This window comes from Acromyrmex echinatior, chromosome 9 (genome assembly GCF_024713525.1).
Source record: "Acromyrmex echinatior isolate Ae372 chromosome 9, ASM2471352v2, whole genome shotgun sequence".
Taxonomy (NCBI): Eukaryota; Metazoa; Arthropoda; class Insecta; order Hymenoptera; family Formicidae; genus Acromyrmex; species Acromyrmex echinatior.
Window position 1 is genome coordinate 9,042,727 of NC_141860.1, and position 18,566 is coordinate 9,061,292.

General features: G+C 38.0%; 1 long non-coding RNA gene across 3 annotated transcripts in view; it reads left to right on the top strand.

Moving 5' to 3' along the window:
• LOC147908588 (uncharacterized) overlaps positions 1-14,748 on the top strand; it is a 198,818-nt gene extending 184,070 nt beyond the window's left edge. For all 3 annotated transcript variants that reach the window (XR_015546080.1, XR_015546078.1, XR_015546079.1), the window contains exon 3: positions 14,093-14,748. This is a non-coding gene — a long non-coding RNA (uncharacterized LOC147908588). The remainder of the gene's footprint in view (positions 1-14,092) is intronic.
• The last annotated feature ends 3,818 nt before the right edge of the window (positions 14,749-18,566 follow it).

The following is an 18,566-nucleotide window of genomic DNA, read 5'->3' on the forward strand; positions in this document are numbered from 1 at the left end:
ACAATTATATAATTAATTCGTGATAATGTTTAAGATTGACAAAAAGTTATGCTCTTAGCTCGCTGGTTATTAATTAGCGATCGCGAGTTAAAGTCTTGTGCGGGCGTGTCGTGAATTTTAAACGATTCGTCGGGCATCGAGTTATTTCAGGGAAACTTAACCGTGCAACATCGTCAAGCCAAGGAACGTTGAAAGCAACCACAATCGAAGGAGAAAGGAGAAAGGAAAAATTTGAAAGGAAAAATAAAAAGGGATCGAATATGTCGCGCGTAAGAGACACTTCGTCGAAGCGAACTATGCGGCCGTTCTGGTGTGAATGGAACACGTGTACGGTGTCACATCTATCTGAAAAGTTCATCGTTACTGGAGGATCCTCTCAAAGAGTTTTCTAGAATGCGAGCTAACTTGACGGGCACACGGCGCGTCGCGAGTGTGTAATCGAAAGAATCGTAGAGCACTTTTCTCATGCAAATACCCGACCGATGCGGGACGTGGGGCGCGAGAAGACGGCGAACTTTTTCTTTGGTCCGCTTAAAACTCCGAACTTAGATCCTTTTAAATTTAAATGCTTTCCCCGCCGTCGCCATTCGTGGGCCTGCTTGCATGTTTTACCGTCTCGAGATGGCTCGTGAAGGTGAAGCAGATAGTAATAAAGAACAGCACGAGAAGAAAGATGAGGGACGCGAACAGATAGGCTGGCGAAAGTCAAGAAAAAGTAACTGAGCCTCTTTTGCGCTCGATAAGTATCGCAAAGAACAGTAATTCGCATAGAAAATAAAAAAGTTCACTCATCATTTTTTATAAATAATTTTATAATTTACGAACCAGAAAACGCAATGTTATTTAATAAAAATATTATTTAAGAATAATATTAGGTGTTGGAATTAATTCGTAGCGTTTTACAAGTGATGGGAAGTACTTTCATTAATGTATTTTTTAATGCTCATGTGAAATAAATAACATTCTTTCATTAAAAAACGCTACGAATTAATTCCAACACCTAATATAATAACGTATAATACTGAATTACTCGAAATTAAGAATTACGTTTAATAATAATATTAATATTAATAGCATATAAAATATTGATATTAATAATTTCAGAATTAAAGATGTTATATTTGTATAACTTGATGTATAACTTGTATGTCAAAAGATTGAAATAATCACAAGCAACAGATGAAAGAAGAGTAAGAAAAAGAGCGGCTGTTTGCTAACGCAAGCATAACACGTACGGACAGCGAGAAAGTGGAAGAGACGAGTTATTAAAATGTAAATATGAGAATCGACAATCTGTAACGCATCTAGTCGCGTTAAGCGCGTGTGCGCTGCTGTGTGGATAAACGTGTCGCGAATGTACGCGAGAGTACGATGACATCCGCAAATGGGCTCGACAGAGGACTTAATCGAACGGATTTTTCTCACGCATAATTCCCCATCATAGCCGCCAATGTTGACGCCCTTTAGGCGTCGCAAACGCGGCTTATACGCACCGTAATTTCTCGGGATAACTTTTTTATCATGCAATTTTCAAAGTGTTAACTTTTCAGAAACTTCTTTTTTTTCTACATTAAAAATTGCATCATATAAGTAATATAAAATTTGATATTATTTTTTTGTCATATTTATAACGTAATGTCTATAATTTTTTTCATAAAATCATAGGATAATCATCATCTGACATTAATAGCGTATCAATTGATATCCATTTCCCATATCCAGGATCAACAGGATCCTGCTAATCTGATAGTCTCTTGGAATGCCTCGGCAAATGCTGGAAATAAAATTCTGCTTCTGTTTTTTTACGGAGACCGCCATAAATTCGTGCAACCGATTCCACGCCCGCCTTCCTTCTCTCAAGAAGATTCTTTCTCTTCCTCCGTCCCGTCTGTTAGCAGATTTATGGGCTTATAGATTCTTCTTCCTCTAAAAACCTCCCTGAAATTTCACGGAGGTAGAGTTCCGCCCTGACCATCGGCCATTCCACCCTTATTTACCTCTTTTTATTTTCTACGATTTTCTCCGTCGTCATCCTCAATTCTTCTAAGTGTTTAGTGCTACGTAGATGCGAATTACATACGCGAGAGTAGAATAAGCATAGATTTATCCGTTTTGAATTGTCAAATTTTTCAATTCATTTTTTATTTAATCCTGATAAGTATTCTATACTGAACTTTTCTGTAAATTAAAAATGTTTCGCATTACCTATTAATTTCGTATTTCTCTTATATTATACTTCTATATATATTTGCATCGCATGGACTTTGATACTCCGAACGTAATTACGTCCACCGGAATGGCGCATCTTTGACGAAGTCGAGAGCGAAAATCGTAATCCCGCGGGATGACAGCAACCGCAGCCGGTTCCTTTCCACGCTCGCCGAAATCTCATTCTTCGTCCCCTTGGCGGCGACATCCTCTGGCCCCTCCGAGCCCCCGTAGCAACGTGGCCAAAGGGTCTCTTTACCATCTCCTTCGCACTCTTACCCTCCTACGTCACTCTCTCAGTCTCTCTCTCCCTCTCTTCGTTTCTCCGCGCCAGCGAGCGACCGCGATGGCTCATAAATATTCAATGGCCACGCGGCCAAGATAAACTAATTAAAACTTAGATCTCGGTAGTCACTTTAGATTTTTACTTACACAAGAAGCATTTCAGCGTGGCTGCTCGTCGCTCGGAAAAAAAGTCTACACGGTCCTGTCCTTTCGAAGCCGCGAATCCGATTCGACTTCTCCGTGAATGCAACGCAGAGAGGGAGGTAGGCACGATGACAACGCAAGGAGAGGACGGACGAAAGGCGGTTTGGCAAAAGGAGATGCAAAGAAAGCTTTACTCTGTACTTCTCATTAAGAAAACCACGCTCTTTCTTTCCTCTTTCGTCGTTCAAGGAAGCGAGAGCCGTTTCTTAGTGCTCCGTGAGCACCTTTTTTTCTCGCAGACGCGAAATCTTAACGGGTGTCGAAAGGGAACGACAAAGAAACGTAAAAGTCACTGCTTTTGTTGCAAATTCTCACTTTGTGTCATCATAACACGTACCATATATCGTATGCAAATAGCTTCTTTCTCTTTCTCTTACAAATGACTATATAGATAAGACAGAAGACAGTTTTGCTGCAGTAAAAATTTAATTACGTACAGATCTGAAAATGATTTTGTTAGATCGTCAAAATAATTATGTAGGACTCAAACCAGTTGTTAGAATGTCAAAACTTTTTGCAGCATTACTCATCGTGCTTGAGATTGCTCTACTCTACGTAATTATTTTAATAATCTACGTAAAATTATTTTCAAATCCGTATTTAATTAAATTTTTAGACTTCTTTCTTTCTTCGTTTCTTTTCGTATTTTTTTCACGCAAGATAATATTTCAGTAGAAAATAATTTCTCGAAAGAGATGGTGGATCTTTGAATTATTCACACATGTTCTACGTACATTAATAATTATTTCATCACATTACTTTCTATTAACTTTCTAAAATAATTTTTCACTTCCGATTGCCATCCAAACTCCAGACAATCTTTGGTCCCGCAATCTCTTTTTTCTGTTCGCTAGTATTTTAATTCGTCGACCGTGTTTTCGCGTAACCCCCTCAAAGTCTCTCCCTCCAGCGACTCTCTCTCGTCTGACGCAACTTATTTTTTCCTCCTTTACTCTGAGCCAGGTTTACTTAAGATATTAAAGCGCTCACCCTCTTGCCGAAGCTTTTCTTCCGTTTCCCTTTTCACTTAGTCTTCTTCTTTCTACCGATAGTCGGTCTTCTTCATGGCATTCTTCCGTGAGAATTCGGAAGCCTCCACGCTTAATTTGTAAGCAGATTTTTGCACTAATCAACGGATTTAAGGAGCTCGGATTGTCTCGTAGGCAAAAGAGAGAACGAGAAGACAGTGACACCAAAGATAGGGGACAAGAAAGTCATTTGAATTTATTTTAATTATCCTAACGAACAAGTCTCGAGGAAGCCTTAACGAATTATTTGCTCGAATATGATTGTGCAGAATTTCTAACGAAGGATCGACCGATCGTCGCTTCTCTTTAGGGTCCCTAATGTTCCTCCCTCTCCTCCCTTCCCGTTCTTTCTTTCATCAATCATCGACAGTGGAATGCGTGATTCATAAATCGATCGTTTTTCATTTCAATGGAAAAAAATTTGGCCTAGATACAATGATACAATATTTAGACCATGTTAATATATGAAACTATCGAAATGCAATAAAATTTTTCTAAAATTGTAACCGTACATTTAGAATCATTTATTGTATATGTATTATCTCCATTTTTTATCACAAATTTTTTTCATTAAAGAATATGGCATGCAACAATTTTGCATATAACAAAAATCTTGCATGCTACAAAATAATAGCAAGTACTGATCCATGTCGTTTCTGCTTCTCCCCCGAAAATAGATAGAAACGTATATACTCGAGATAGTTTGTCGGCCGCTTTTACGGGAGAACTGCGTACGACGTATAGAAAACTGTGACGTATAATATGATAGATCGCAACGATTCTTTACGGACCTCACCCATTGTGTTCTCTCCATTGCGATCGACTAGCGTGACCAGCGCGCGACAGGGTGACTCGGCCTTTTCTATGCTACAGAAAAATCCGAGGCCATACAGAATAATCCGTCTGCATAAAGTATAATACTAGCAACATAAAATGCAACTTATCTCGCATTTAATCTTTAATCTTTAATTGAAACACCTCGTTTTATGCTACTTTTTGCATTATACATTGCCATATTTTCAAGCAACAATTATTATCAAAATCATATATTTTATAATAGAAATTATATAAATTTTACATATTATACACTGATATAGACATTAATATACGTCTAATAACAAGTTGCAGTATATTTAATGACATGAGTTACTAAAGTAATTTTTCAAATAAAAAATATAAAGATCAATGGGCGAAGGTCTACATGAGAAAAAGAACAGAGAAAAATTTAAATACTACTCGAGAAACAATGTACAAGATATTCTTAAGAATTGTACTGCTAAAGTTACGAGTAAAATGTCAACATGATCTTCGTGACTGCACTGCTCTAGTAGAATTAATTTTCAATTATACATCTCATTAATATCGAAGCAAGCTAAGACGGTCCAAAAAGTAACGCCTGGTGTGTAAATCTATATCCATCCTACGCGGATCACATCGTTAGAGTTGTCTCGTGCCGTGATTCATCCGACGCAGGCCTCGGATATAGCATCGAACTCGCACACGCGGCCGATTTCCCCGTAAAACGTGCACGCTCTGACGTCGTCCTCTGGTGTGTCTGACTGTGGGCGGAGTGGGTTGCACATTTGCAATGCAAACGATAACACGGCGTATCGCACGAAAACGTGCACACAGAGACGCAGCCGGACGGACGTCGGAAGAGAGAGAACGAGTGGCGAAGTATCGAGAAAAGAGAATTGTCACCCTCTCTCGAGAGGATTCCGAGCGCGGACATGATCTCTCTCTCTCTTCCTCTCTTTCCCTCTTGTTCCTTTTTCTCGCGCCTCCTCTCGCGCTGCCACCGCCGCGGATGGATCTGATTATCGGATGGACCACCTCGATGAAGTTATTCGCGATTTCCGTAATCTGTCTGGATTTGTCTCGGTTAGGAGATTTTACAGCTCGTTTTATCGGGATTATTTCGCGTAGTCGTGATGACGCATATTGTATCGCGCCATTATCCGAAAGGGATGCCATCACGTTTTATTATTGTCGATTAACATATTTCTATCGTTGCCGGCCTCGAAAAATTTTCTTTAATCGCCGTGATTTCGACGTCTAAATGAGTACTTTTTATATAAAGTACACTTAAATCTATCCTAAGAGAAAACCTCTCAGTTTCTTTACTCATTATTTAAAGAAAAATAAATATAAAGTTGGTTTACATATAATATTTTGGATCTTTTAGTTTTTTTCATCACTATAAATAATATATTGTACTTTGTTCGGTTACCAAGGTTTTTCTTTCTTTCCTGATTCAAATGTGTGAAACCTACAAGTGCCAGTTTGCACTTCTTTTATATTCTACTATCTATAATTATATATATTTAAAAAGTATAAAATAAATTATTTTATAAAAAAAAAATTCTGTTTTCGCATTCCCTCGCTCTGCAAGAAAGAGAACGATGTGCCCCTCCCTTTCCCTCTTCAACATTTCTCAGACGCGCACGGAAACTTTGCGCCCCATCAATCAACGGGAGAACAAAGTACAAACTTTTTTCTGGCACATACCACATTTCATTTACGCCGACCAGCGACGGTATCTTACGATCTCTCTGCGAAACGGTGCTGCGCCACAGCCACGCGAGTTGAACCAAGCCGGCCCAACTACGAACCTGCAGGCAACCCCTTACGGCCCCGTCATCCTTCATAGCTACACTTACGCAACCCTCTTGCGCGATAGAGGCAAGCGGCAAAGTGGCAGCAACGTCGAGGTACCGAATACCGTTCCGTGGCACGCGGAACACGGAATATCCGTTTTAGAAATGAGCTTACTTTAAGGCCGCCCGACAACCCTCCTTCGTACGTATATACGTGGGATCCCTCTGCGCGATGGAGATCGGTAATTAATCATTTAGGGCGGTGGTCTCACGAGGGGGTGGACGCTGCTACCGAGGTTGGAATAGGCTAGGGATGGCACGGATCTTTTCGCGAGCGATTTTCAAACTCAGAAAAAGTAAACTCAGATCTCTTTTAAATTTTATTAATTTACTGGCAATTTAATAATTTACTAACACACAAAACTATAAATAGAATAATCCTGCTTCTTGAATAAGGTAGTCACTAAATTTTCTCACATATGCAACTAAATGAAAGATCAGAAAAGTATGTTTTATATATATATATATATCTTTCAACTTTAATTCTAATTATTCAATTCGTGTATTCAATTGTAATTAATTATATAATTTCAATAATAAAAAATGTGTCAAGTTTTTCATTTTAATTATTAATTTTAAAAAGGAACATGGATATGTAATACAAATGATTGATCAAATCTGGGTTAAACGCTCGGATCGAATCCATTCCTAGCAAGCAAATAAAAGGCCAACCTCTAGACGAGTGTGCACGAGGTAGGAAACGCCAAGTGGCTAGCGTTGGACTGAGATTGGCTCGAGCCACGCACAGGCATATATACGAAATCAGAACTTCCTCGACGCTTTCGTGTCGACGTCGCAGTATCATACGTATGTGGAAAGTTTAGGGCCTCTTACGTACACACAATAGGACTTGCTTACACACAATATGCAAACGATCAAAGTTGTTGCGTATTGATCATGATGGAAAGTCTACGTTGGTTGACGTATCACGCCTCGCGAACAAATCAAACTGACATCCACATCTTTCGAAGATGTACGCAATTACAACTCGTTTTCTTTCGACATTATAAGAGTTGATATGTTCCTCGTTTTCAAAATGTTGGGAAACTATGAATAAAATTTATTTTTACTTTTCTTCAAGCTCGCTCTCTTTAATTACTTATTTTAACGTAAAAATAAAATAAAAATCTTTCGAGAAATTATAAAGCAAATAAACTTTTAACCCTCCCTCACTATATAAATTAATCCATAAATTATACAACACATACACACACACATATATATATATATATTCTCTAAAACTTTAAAAGTAAATCTCATTCTAAAAAAATGAAATCTCACTTTTAAAGATTGAAAATTGAGTTTACTCTTTTTCAAGACGGTCTCAATTTTTACTCTTTAAAATGAGATTCCACTGCAAAGAGTTTGCAGTTTTTATGTAGAAATATATTTATGTAGAAATATATTTCATTCAAGATATATATGTAATAATGAGACTCTTGTATTAAAAATTAAATATTCCAACATCAAAGATTTCAAAGCGCATAATGATAAAAAAATAATATCAATTTTTTGTCGTCTGTTTTCCACGAATAGATAAAAATTCTACAAGATTGTATAACAAAACAGTCAAAATCTATATATTATTTATAGATTTTGATTATATTGACACAGATTCCAGCATATACGCGCAATGTGACCAACACGATCTTGAAAGAAAAACGAATACGCAAAGTGACGGTAATGTTTCTCCGAGCTCTTTCCTGCGTAATGGAAAGGTACGTTCACGCTAAGTACTATGGCGGTACATACGTACTACACATACGTAAACCGTGTATCCGACGTATGTTCCAGTCGTTATCGCAATCTCGACCCCGTTTGATATAACAGTCACTGTGACGACTATCGTCTTCCGACACGCAAGGCCACCGTCGCAGCCGCCGGACTTTGCAAACTCGCGAGGGTCCGCTATAAAATTGTTACAATGCGTGGAGTAACTAATGGCGACGGTGATAACGCTGATCGGTATGGTAGGTAGAAACGGCCATGTTGCGATACATCGCAATGAACGGTGAACAGGAAAACAGAGAAATAGTTATCTCGTCGTAATATAGCCAATCCTTTGTCATCGCGACATTTACGCGTTAATGACGTTTCTCAAAAATGGTTCATTGCGCCACTACGTGCTACAACGGAAATATCAGTTACGAGTGCAATTAATTGAAAGCCGCACGTGATGGGAATACATTATGCTTGAGTTAAGTGAAGAGATTCTTTAACAGATATCCTGGTATAATTGTGAGAATTAATCTTTCAGAAACGCAATATTCATTATTATAACGTTACATGTGGCATTTATGATTGTTCTATATATATCACGTAAAGCACTTTACATTGATTATGTGTGTTAACAAAGTATATATTAAATCACTCTACATTATAGTACATTAGTGAGCCTTCTTTTCGTTGCAAAAAATTATATAAACAAAAATGAACAAATAATAAAATGCTGGAATTAAAAATTATATTGTTAATTAATATTTCTCTCTCCAACTGATTTAACACACCGTTTGAAAGTTGTGTAATTTGTACACTATGACTGCAGGCAGAAGAGTGCACTGATTCGCGAAATATGCAATTTATTTGCAGTTTGATGAACCAATATGCTTCGATATTTAAATCATTTTCCTACCTATATTTGTAAAAAGTTTGTACTAAAACTGCTTTTCTAAACTCCTAACAAAAGGGAATTAGCGTAAATTCTAATTTTTTTCTTTATTATTTTAGCTATATATTCTTTATCCTTCATCTTAAATAATTCGGTCTTTGACTATAATTCTCTTATTTTGCTCACGCATGACCAATCAAACTCATAAATAAAGTTATTCAGCGGCAGAGGAACAGTAAATTAACGCGAGGATAGCTCTAATTAGTTGCCAAGGAGTCGGAAGGGTCGGTAAAGACGATATGGGATGACGGTTAGATTTCCTGACAGAATTCATAAATGCGACCGCGATGATCCGGGACAGTTAGGAGGTCGCTAACGAGTGTTTCCTCGCGAAGATCTATCCTTCAAATCCGAGCGATGTCCCTGGGGCTGCCATTATCGTTGACTTGGTCGTCTCCGCCATTATCCACCATGACTACAGTACCCCGTAGCTACATCCTCCCTCTAGTCGTCCACCCCTCCGAATCACGGCCCTCCTCGTTAACCTCGAAACGATCGTTTCGAGGGCTCTCTCTCCCTCTATCCTTCTACGAAGCCCTTCTACTCTTGCGTTTTGCTCCACCTTCGCCCACCCTCTTCTGCAACGCACAAATACATTTAGTAACGTCAACGCAGGAGAATCCGAAAGAGGGTGGCCTCCCGAGAGTATTCTAATGAGCGCGAGCTTGTCTGATTTGTATAAATACATGCAACTATCATTTTCCTTAGAAAACACTGAAATAATTTTTCTACATTCTATCATACTTAATGAACGTAATTTTTTTTTAATAAAGACACATTAAAATATAATAAAATTTGATAACGGCAGTATTAATTAAATAAAAAAAAAAGTTTAAGCTCATAAACATTTAAAAGAGTTCGAGTAATCGCCTTTGTTACCGATTACATTTTTTTTTTGCGACCTTATAGATTTTCAAATATCTACAGAACCTTAATTTCGTTTACGAATCTTTCGAAAGACCTTTTTCTTTCCCAATGCATTCGCACGGACGAAACAGCAACCGAATATTTTTTTTCGGATGTATTTTCTTTTTTTAACGCAAACTCGCATGCGGTATTCCGCGGCACGCAAACCGATCAAGTTTGCCTGCCGCGAAAACAAGCTGCTCTTGTTTTCGCGCGATGATCAGTCCACCGTGAATCGCCTCCATCTCCCGCATCTCTCCCTGTTTTTGCGCGCAGAGAAACAACAGTTTCGACGTTCTCTCAACGATAACAAAGGAACGATGAACGGGCCGGATCCGTTCATTTCACCGAGTCGTGAAAAAATATACTTTCGCCGACGACGAGAACGACGCGAAATATCTGAGGCGTGCGAAGCACAGTTTACATCAGAGTTCCATGTTTTCCCGGAAGGTACAGCCACGAAGTTACAAAAATTGCCATCGGCCAACTCCGAATACCACTCGTGTAGGACATATTATTTTACCCCATTTAATCGGAGCATGCTTTATTTTTCTTAAAAATGCCCACGAAATATAATGTCGATTATCACATCTGGAAAAATTAAAAATCTATAATCGCATAATTTTTCTCCGTGAAAATAGACGGTGAAAAATTTGTATGCTTTTTGCACATATCACGCATGCGATATTAAAAACTATGGCGTTTGATGGGAACGCATTGATTGCGCCGCGCTTCGCCACGGCACGGCGGTTGGCGATTAAACGTTGATTAGAACTAATTATCGAGCGGCGCGCATTTACAGAAGATCCGTCATTTATAATTCCCCTCGGAAGGAGGAGGTTTCCCATAAGATTCGCCTCGGAATTCCACATGCGGACGCGCGCATAGACACGCACTGGAAAATCCACGCATTCGATAAACGCACGCCGTACGTTGAACTCATTCGCCATATTCATCGACGAAGAAGGGGGCAAAAACCCTGAAGAGCCTATATCACGGAAAAGTTCTTTAGTAACCTTCTAAACCCTTGATTAAAAATAAACGCGCGGGAAAGGACCGAGGCGACATCGAGGAGGAACGACAGAAACCACGCGCTAACTGATTATTTCATCTCATCATCGCGTTGTTTGCGCCGTCTAATCACAGGATAGACTGCATTCTTCCGAAACGCACGTCTTCCTATGATTTATCAGAAATTTCGCACGACTGCGTGCAGACGTGGCGCCTCCTCGTAACGACTTCCAATTAATTATCTAATTAACTTCCAAGTAACGGTAATGCTGTTTGTCCTGACACAAAATGCAGGTAAACGCGATGTGTGGCGTATCGTGCGGAAAAAAAGGAGTTACGTTTTTATATAGATGCTTCTTTTAATGAAGGAGAGAAACGAGATCGCAACAGTTCTTAATGTTACAATAGTCAATTATTTTATTCGTAATTAAAAAAGCCTACCTAATCTCACATAAATTTTGTCTAATCTCACATAAATAAATTATTTCTATTTCTGTTAGCTAAAAGATTAAAATACCTATCACATATAGAGTATAAAAAATTATTATTTACTTATGTAGGCATTTCGTATGCTACGAAATAAATTTAAGAAAACTTAAACAGAATTATAAAATATAAATTTTGCATTATCTCAAATAATCACAAATCGTATTATTACAATTGTCGGAACGCAAATCCTCCATACAAGGAGGATTTCCTCGCAATCGCGATCCCAACTTTATTCACTTTAAATCAAAGTTCCACGATTTGCATCATCTCTGAGGAAAAAAAAAACGAGGATTTTTCGCGAACTCGGCGTGATACAACTTCGTCGAGATGCACCCTCTGAGGCTGATCCCGTACAAGAACGAGAAACGAGAAGAAGAGGACACGTCGTCGTCGGCGGACGGTCGCGGTAGAAGAAGTAGAAGAGGAAAAGGAAGAAGAAGTAGCGGGGCGGAGACGGAACTCCGTCGTAAATCACCGACAGTACGGAATAACTGGCAAAAGCGCGATAAATCAGGGATCCCCGGGCACCGAATTAGGAAATTGCCTGCTTAAAAACCGCAATGACGTTAATCCCGGCGTGCCAGCCAGCGAGCCAGCCAGAGAGCTGCCGTTCGACGCGCGTATATATCGGCAATCCGGAAAATAAAACTGATTCGGCCAAGGAGCGATTCCTGGGTAGAATAATGCAGAATAAAATCAACGTAACTCAATCGCGCTTGTCTTTCGAGATCAGCCTCCCCGTCTTCGCCATTGATAAATGTACGATATACACCACGGAGTACCTGTATACGGAAGTAGCTCGTTTTTCTAATTTTCTGCGTCTGTGCTGCGGGTACATTTAGGAAAAAACGTTGTTTGGGGAAGTATCCAAGACACTATGGTGATATTCGATTCGAACTACGGTCTCATGAAAACGAAATCTCACGCCAGTTCTCATGCTGACAAGATCCCAAGGAAAGATAATTAATATTTTTATAAGATTATTCTCAATTACGTTTTTCAACCTGTTCTTAGCCAAATTATGAATTCTTTTTAGAAGGTACAATAAATCTGTTCGCGTTGTTTGAAATTCTCGAAAATTATACTTAAAATGAGATAAATATATGCATATTCGGGCGATGGAGAGAAAAAAAGGCGAAAATATTTAGTGCAAAAAGTACAGACAACGCGAACAGACCTAAAGAACCTTATCTAGAAACTTCATATCTATTATTTACTAACTTCAACTTCATTTGTTTAAAGTTCTTTATTTATTAAACTTAACCCTCTCCTAGCAACATTAAAATTTCAACTCTCTTCCATCAGCAGTAAGAATCTTCGAGAAACAGAACAATTTTTTTATTATTCCGGATTATATATAAAAAAATTCTGATACAATTGTCAAAGCTTTAACAAAAAATTTTTACATTATATAAATCAGATTATATTTTCCTTATTTCTTAGAAATTAAATTTTACCAGAATTCACAACCAAAATATCAATGGTGTCTTTAAAGACCCCAGTTGTCGGCGGAGAATTAACAAAAGTAAATTCGCGAGAGAGAGAGAGAGAGAGAGAGAGAGAGAGAGAGAGAGAGAGTTAAATCTCTTAAATTCTATAATGACATTTATACACGTTCGTCAACGATCCTCGCGACCGTCGTTTCGAGAATTCGAAACGCATAATGCACAGCTGATAGACATCTACGACCGACTGTCGTGACATTCAATATTGCCAGATTTTCGATGTGATAATTGACAATGTATCTGACAGTGTATCTGACAATTGACCGGAATTAATGACGACCCGGTGCACGAACCGATCGTCAGCCGGTCCAACTTCCCTTTCGGAATATGAAATGACTCGCTAATGAGTTTTGCCCCGCGGCAACGGGCCTAAACATACATAAACGTAAGCGAGCCGTGCCGGTGCGATGAGCGGTAAGCATAAGCGATCGGTAGCGACATTATACGACGCAGTATAATCGATTACGACGCAATCGACTACCGGCGTAAACGCGAGATATCCACGAGTTGGCGGGCCGCGGCAGGCCGGACCTGACGAGCACGAATGGACAGACGTTCCGCTTCGACGCATTAATCAAGTTATTAATTATGTAGTCCTCATGCTAATTGAGCCTGTAATCTGCTCGCGCTGCCGTAAAATATCCACGCCGATTTACGCGGGGTCGAGCGCGACAACAATACGTTATCATTGTTATTATCGCCATTCTACCGTAACGCATTCCGCTTCCGCCTTGAAATTACGACGCCTTGAATCTACTTTCTATAAAAGTGGAAAATGAGATTCAATAAGAGATGCCACGATGTAATTTTTTTATAAAACGTCAAAATTATATTTGATTTTTCTATTTATGCCCTGCACTTATATCTTTTTTTATCATCTAATAAACATTTCTGTCAATATAGATTAATTTTAATTTCGGTTTAATTTATTCTTTATCTTTTCCTAATTTTTAGAACTAAGGAGAAAAAATTAAATCAAAATTAAAGTTACATTGATAGAAATGAACATCAGTTCCCTATTCGATTACACCTATAATAAAATGCTAGATAAAATATTAATAACTTTTCAAAACTTTCATACAATGCTTCGTATATAACTATTAAACATAATCGCTTAAATTTCTGTTACAGAAGATAGCGACCAGGAAATGGAGAAAAGCCGAAAAAGCGATAATCAGCAGGCAAAGGATGCAAGAGGATATTCTTAACTTCGAGAACGAATTTATTCTTGCGCAACTTCTGTTCCACGATCGAGTTTAACAAAGTATCTTGCGTTTCGCTCGTATAATAAATAAATATTCCAACTCACTGGGAGCTCTTATCTTCCAGCAAAAACTCTATGATCCTTCGATAACCGCGATGCGAACTCACTAATCTGCGATCAAATTAATTGGAATGAGCATTTCTGCACATTGATAAAAAATGTCTGCCGAAACATGTCAGCTTCAGAACATTAATCAAGAACGAAACAAAAAGATAGAAAGATAATATTAGTGCTAGTCGGTAACAGTGGTCGACATCAAAGAACTTCCCCTTTCTTTCTCGTTTACAGTGATGTACTTAGAATTTTTAGATTCTTATGGGAGGTCTATTTCAGCCTTGTTAACATCAAAAATAATTTTAGATCTTTATGTTTTAAAATATTATTACTATTATAACAACAGTGCCAATGATTAAAAATAAAAATCTAATACAATTTTATAACGCTAAAAGAAAAGTTTCTAGCCGCAAAGCTCTTTAAAATAAATATGTTGCACAACAATGTGTTATAATAATACCAACCAAAAGGTTTAATATGCAAATAAGATCCTAATTTAATGACTCCATTCTTTAGAATATTTTTTAAATACAATTTTCTTTTAAAGTTAATCGCCCTGCTTATATTCTTCATCGTCACTATTCATTTCGCAATAGCTACGGGCCTGATCGGCTTGCTTCCCTTCGCCGACGTGATCGTTTTAGAATCCTCGGCGGCACCTGCCGTGCAACCTGGGGCACCGCACTCTGCACGTAAGTATATACGAGTAAGTATACACTTAGTCCCCGTGTGCAGGCTGCGTGCCGCGCGGAGAGGCCGCGCGGCTACGGTTATTACACGCGTCACGCGGCATTCCATACGGTCACGCACCCTCCCTCCTTCCTTCTCCCTCCCACGGAAGCTGCCGAAGGAGGGACTCTTATCGTCACCCTCTATCTTGTCAGCCATATGCAACCCCATTAAACCACTTGCGATGTGCCTTACATGACCCAAGAGCCGTGGTCGTCCATTCCGAGGAACAAGACTTGTACACGAAGCCAATCGCTAATTCTCTACTTTAAATATACGCAATTCGAGCTGGAAAATGCAAAACAATACCGATTACAGTTTTACAAGACATAAAAATATTCGAATACAAAATGAAACGAATAATTCACGAAAAATCATTACTGCACTAAAAAAACTGTTTTAAATTTTAATAAATCATTTGTTTAAGTATCAATTAAATATTTATTAAAAAGATAGGTTTATTTGGTATAAGAATCATTAATTTGATTTAACAATTACTTTTATATTAAATAAATATTTATTTATTGTAAGTGAATATTTAGTTGATACTATTTAAATAAATGTTTATTAAAATTTAATTTTTTTTTCAATACGTAAATAAGTTAAATAAATATAATATTTATAAACAGAAAAGTAGTCAATAAAGATGAAATAAAATATTATGCACTATAAAAAAAAAATCGTCGTAAAACCATCCTTCTCCTCGCTCTTTTACTTAAGCATGGGCGAAAAAATTAAGATCGACACCTGCGTCGCCTCACACAACTTTGGCGAGATAGAAATCAAATAAAACTTCTTTTCATATTGCTCTTTCTTTCAAAAGAACTTTGGCCATTGATTATATATGACAATCTAAATAATTGCAGAACAATTATTCGATATATTCAATGAAAAAGTATTTTACATTATGCTTGTATACTCTTGATTATTTAATATTTTGTTATAAAGCCACTTTCTTCATTTGTGTGTATTCTATTTTATTTTAAGTATTCTCAATTATCATTTGTCAATTCAGAAATGGAATCAGATGTAATTACAATTCATTCCCCAAATCTTTTCCTTATCAAATTCTTAAATTCTTCTACTCTTTTAAGTTTCTTTTTGAAATTTAGAAAAATAAACACATATTTTAAAATAAAATGAAAATATGTAAAATTTTTTTATTTTATATAACATTTTCTTTCTCTGATTATGAATTTTTCGAGGAGTAAATTTAATACGAGAATGTAATGTGATCAGAAAAGATTTTTATGTTCAATGATAATTTTTTTTATAATTTTGTGATTTTTACAAGCTTATTAATTCTATGGAATATTTTACAAAAAATATATCGAACCAAGAATGTTCTCGTTATGTCAGTAGCTAAAGTCATAACCGGAACGTGTCAAAGAGCCGTAATATTCCTCGAATATTATCCTTCTGAGAAGTCTAAGATCTCACCCCGAATAAACTTCGTCCGGTGAAATTTCCGAATTACCACGCGCGACGTGAGCAATTCCGTCAAGCTATCGGCCACCAATATCAAAAGTGAACATCGAGAAACGGCCGAACGATCTCTAGCATCTATCGAGAGGGAAGAAGCGAGAAAATTTTCTCAGCCGAGAAAAAGAAGATGGTCGATTTTCGTAGAGAGAGCGGTGGCGGAACGGACACGATATAGTCACTGATGGGCTTACATATATATGTATATATGTACATACATACGTACGTACATACGTACACCTCTCCTTGATATAGTGAGCGAAATCGTAGCGTCTTGAGGAGGCGGAAGGCGGAGAGAAGAACCGCCACCGTTATCAGCTCGCGGCGGGATTGGCCGAGCAGGGGGACGCGGGGCTTTGTCGGCGGCCAATGGCGTTCTGGTCTCGGCTTTTCAAGGATTCTGCCCCCCGAAATCCGGCGTGTCCTGTGCGCGACGTACACGCGCGCGCGAACATCCTCGATGTACACGAAACTCCGACTTTTCCAACCCCATGCACACATACATCAAGGCCGCTGCCCACCGGTCGCCAGGGTTCACCGTCGCCACCGACGGTCGAATGTCCAGCTATTTCGTATATTCCACCCTCGGCCAACCCCACGACGACCTCGCTCGTCGCTCTCCATCCGGTCCGTCCTTCCCCTTTCTTACGAGCATCTCTCCAGGAAGCATCTCCGATTCGCGCCACAATGATTCAGCTTTTTCTCCGCTTTCTGGAACTCCGAGGAAGCTCGAATGGTTGATGATGGCGGTAAGATGTTACAAAAGAAAGAAAACGCGACCTGTATAGCTTTCAAACACATTTCAGGATAACGCGAATAGAATTTATAAGTTTTTATAAATTTCTTAGTACATATAAACATAATTACTTGGATCTATTTTCCTGAGAATCAATGAAGAGTCGATTCATCTTTAATGAATTTATATTTTTCACGTACTTTATTCTCATTGCCAATATGTGAGATATATATTAATTATTAAAAAATATTGATATTTGCTTTGAATGAACTTATTTTATCATAGATATTATTTAAATTTTAAAAACATTAAAAAATTTGACGTTGAAAAGTTAACACTACATATGATTACAGATTTAATATTACAGATTTAAAAAACGCTGTATTATAAGATAATAATGAAAAATTATTTTGATTTATCTAATTATCATAGACTGTCAAAGAAAATTTATATCAAAATATTTAATATCTGATGTGCAATTTTTTTACAGTAGATAAGAAAATATCAAAATTAAAATCGTTTAAGAAATTGGTAAGTGAGTAGAAATATAAGAGATGACAAAATCGCAGCTCCCACTTCAAGACACTTTCCGCCAGTTGCCACAACTGTTTCTCCACTTGCGGAAAGAATTATGAAGGCGCTGCGAGTGACATCGCGATGCCAACAACAATATATGAGAGCATCTTTAAAGACACCCACCCACTCTTATCTTCTAGAGTTCCCCGATATTTTCCACGGTTTCTTTAACCAGCTTTTTATCGGCAACTATGGATAAATACGAAAAAGCAAATATAGCAAAAGTATCTATGATATGATTTCTTGCAACGATTAAACAAGACACTGAAGAAGACGTCGAAACAGAAATATTTTTAACCGAATTTTCTAATATAACATTAATATAAAACGCAACAATAGGTCCATTGTGAAACGAATCGAAAAAATAACGCGGCGTCGTGCTCGTTAAAAATACATGCATCAATTTTTGCGTCATTAACGTATCTCTAATATCATATAACGCTCTAATATATTCGTCTTGGGGCATTAATCGGCTAAGTAACTTTCACATCAGGTGTGTTTTTCTACATGGCGATCACACCGTTACGGTACGATCTGCGGCTTTTGTGTCCAATTAACGCTAAAGATCTCTCAAGACGGCACTCTCGGCGATACAGGTGAGCGATAAACGCGGGCTGTAAATAAGCGCGGTCAGCTGAGAGAGAAAGAGAGAGAAAGAAACGAGTCGCACGAAGGAAAACAAGACTATGCTATTGATAACATTATCATAAAAGCGACGTTAAATGGTCAGTCGCGATGTTACACCAACGCCACGCACCGCTGCT